The sequence below is a fragment of the Nanorana parkeri genome, unplaced genomic scaffold, assembly GCF_000935625.1.
Source record: "Nanorana parkeri isolate BGI_ZX_2015 unplaced genomic scaffold, ASM93562v1 scaffold100, whole genome shotgun sequence".
In the NCBI taxonomy this organism is placed as follows: domain Eukaryota; kingdom Metazoa; phylum Chordata; class Amphibia; order Anura; family Dicroglossidae; genus Nanorana; species Nanorana parkeri.
Genome location: NW_017306368.1, coordinates 152,915 through 156,172, shown reverse-complemented (window position 1 = coordinate 156,172; position 3,258 = coordinate 152,915). Strand labels below are relative to the sequence as shown.

The window sequence follows — 3,258 nt, the reverse complement described above, 5'->3', positions numbered from 1 at the left end:
CAGTGAAATGTCAGCCCTCCCTGCCACTAAAGTCCCCCACATGCTCCTAGAGGTCAGGGGGGTGCTACACAATAGATAGATCTGTACAAAAAAAACAAGCTTACTAAACAATGAAAATTGCACTGACATCCTGAAATGTTAGCTAACTTGCTTTAGTACCATGAAAAAAATTACCATCTTTATAACCTAGTATTCAATGTACATAGAAATTACTATGTTAAATGCTATTACTTCCAAACACACAGTGATTTAGTACTTAGGTATACGTAAATATATTTAAATGTATAATGCTGCTACAACTGCAGCTGTCTTACGAAGGATTGTGCATGGAGCACAGCATATCATCTGAGCACTAAACCACCTCTTTCCCCTCCCTCTCCTTCTGTGCAGTAACGAGATCTCTGCTTCATTGCACAGGGAGGGAGGGACTGACTGTTCTGTAGATCTGTGCCAGTATTCCTGAGCTGCAAATAGAGGGCTTGTTCTCAAGGCCTGTGCTGAACTGCGTGGAAAGGTACAGGTTTATTTTGCAAATGATACTACTTATTTCCATTGTAATGCTTTCTGATATTTTAGTAGCATCTGTTTACAACATGTATAAACACTGGCATTACTGACTGAGCTTTGTAGGAAAATAAACAATAGAGGCAATCATGGAATACATTTTAGGAATACTAGTAGACTGTGCCCTGGTAATCAGCACAAATTGTATGACATGCCTATCACTTCTTTGCTACAGTACAGTAAGTTTCTGCCTGAGTAGACATTTTTTGTACTTTATTTTCAGAAGTATAACACCAGAGGAGCTGCCAATAGAGGTCAGATTGCAGTTGGATGTGTAGTTTACTGTGCTAGATAAAGCTTATAATAAAAGTTTATTATTATATGTGCTGGGGGGGGGCAGTGTATTAAATGTGTACGCGGGGCTTGGAATAGTGTTGCCACCCATCCGGGATTTACCCGTACAGTCCGGGATTTGAATCCTGTGTACGGGATTCAGCCCACCTGACGCCTGGACACAGTATTCAAATCGGACTGTGGCTCTTTAAGGCTGGATTCACACCTAGGCGTATCGAAGATGCGCGTTTGTTGCGCGTTTCGTGTCGCGCGTTTTTACCACGATTCGTTTACGAGGGCTACCTGGCTGTATCCCAATGGATATGCGTGGCAAATACGCCCCAAAGAAGCTCCTGTACTTCTTTGGGCGTAGGGCGTTTTGCAGCGCGTTCCTACGCACTGTAAAACACCCAGGTGGGAACCATGCCCATAGGCCAGTGGTGGTGAACCTATGGCACGCGTGCCAGGGAGGGCACGCGAGGCCCTTTCTGCTGGCACGCGAGCCCACATTGACACTGTCTAATGAAATCGGCTGCTAAAGAAAAAGGCGGGCGAGCGAGCAGGAGGAGAAGGGGGACGGAGCGGGAAGGGGGTGGAGACAGAGGGAGATGGGGGCGGAGATGAAAGAGGACGTGAGGAGACGGGGACAGAGCGGCATGAGACAGGGGGAAAGAGACAGGGGGAGATGGAAGAGGCCTGTGAAGACAGGAGGCAAAGGCAGAGACCGCGATGGAGGAGGCGTCGCCAAGGGGCCAGTCAAGCGGCGAAGCTGAGACAATTGGGCGCCGAGGCAGCAGTGAAGGCTGGGCTTCCCATGTAAGGTAGGCTGTTGCCTTAGGCGATATCTCTTAGGGTCACGTGGGGTGGGGAACGGCATGACATATTATTTTCTGGGTGCCTGCTGCCACCTGTTTGACCAGAATGCCAGAGGTTGCTAAGAGCCGGGTGGAAGGAGGTGCAAGGGCCATACAGCTCTTAGCTACTTGAGACACTCTTGCCACCGCCACGTCCAGCTCTTGGCAACCAGTGATGTCACTGCTGGATGGGACAACAATGGCCAGAGCATCAATGTTACCCCTGCACACCTGGGCGGCAGTGTCACTATCTACCAGCCCAAACACCCACCCCCCCCTGTCTGCACTTATTGACATCATTGCACCTAATCAGTGCAGGATCAGCGTGCACATAATCAGGATGGAACGTGGGCACTGGTAGAAGTATCCACCCACATTGGAGCCCTAAAGATTGGAGGACTTTCATGGGACTGCAAATTATGGTGAGCAGCACCATCCCTATAAATGGGACAGCCTGACGCTGTTGCCTTAGGCGATGTCTCTTAGGGTCACGCGGGGTGGGGAACGGCAAGCATATTATTTACTGGGTGCCTGCTGCCCCCTTTTTGACCAGAGTGCCAGAGGTTGCTAAGAGCTGGGTGGAAGGAGGTGCAAGGGCCATACAGCTCTTAGCAACCTGAGACACTGCTGGACAGGACAACAACGGCCAAAGCGTCAATGTTACTCCTGCACACCTGGGCGGCAGTGTCACTCTCCACCAGAAACCCCCCCCACACACTATGTGCGTGCATCTCCAGCACCAACACCCCCATCCTCAGGCAGCAAAAAGGATTGGGACCACCCTGACGGTGAGTATAACTGGGTGTTAGAACATTTCCAGGGTTATTCACAAAAAGGTGAAGAGTTTGAAGGGTGAAGAGTCCTCCCTGACCGGAGGGTGAAAGAGGACCAGCTATATCCAGACCTTGTTCCCGAGGTCTGTAGAATAGGTAAGCGGTTTTCCTTAAGGGTATAACGCATGAGGAGAGGTGGGGGGACCTTGTTTTGACACAGAGTGTAGATGAGTGATGGTGGAAACCTCTAACTGAAGACATACATGAGACGGTACTAATTGGACCCCTTTATAAGTGTTTGGATTGCACTATAAATGTGAAAAATACTTTTTTTTTTAGTTAATGTCATTTTTGGGATTGCACTTTATATGCAAATATGTTTTTTTTAGTTAATTGCATTGCGGCAGAGTGGTATACATTGGTGGCATACGTTGGTGGCATACGTTGGTGGCATACCTTGCTTTACCAATTGAGTTTGGAATACACAGTGATTTATATCATTCATTATACATGGATACATGTGGTAAATTGTTTCGAGTGATTGTGGGTATCGGGAGTGTGGCACCATATACACATTTTTTTGTTTTTAACACTTTATAGATTGGGTGTACGCAGTTTATTAATCTTATTGGCGCAAGGCAAGCTGTGAAGTACAGTTGTTTTTGGAGATTAATAGTGCATATCTGGGGACATGTGACATGCCCCCCACAAAAGATGCCACAGTTTACCCAGGTATGCACTATTATACATAACTCAAATGTTATTTCATCACAAAATATATACATTGTGTATAC

At 47.3% G+C, this 3,258-nt stretch overlaps 1 protein-coding gene across 1 annotated transcript in view; it reads left to right on the top strand.

The window, feature by feature from the left end:
* The first annotated feature begins 426 nt into the window (after window positions 1–426).
* Window positions 427–3,258, top strand: part of EPM2A (epilepsy, progressive myoclonus type 2A, Lafora disease (laforin)) — a 68,437-nt gene continuing 65,605 nt past the window's right edge. Inside the window, exon 1 of the mRNA XM_018552897.1 lies at window positions 427–514. The gene's annotated coding sequence lies outside the window, so the exon portion shown is untranslated. The remainder of the gene's footprint in view (window positions 515–3,258) is intronic.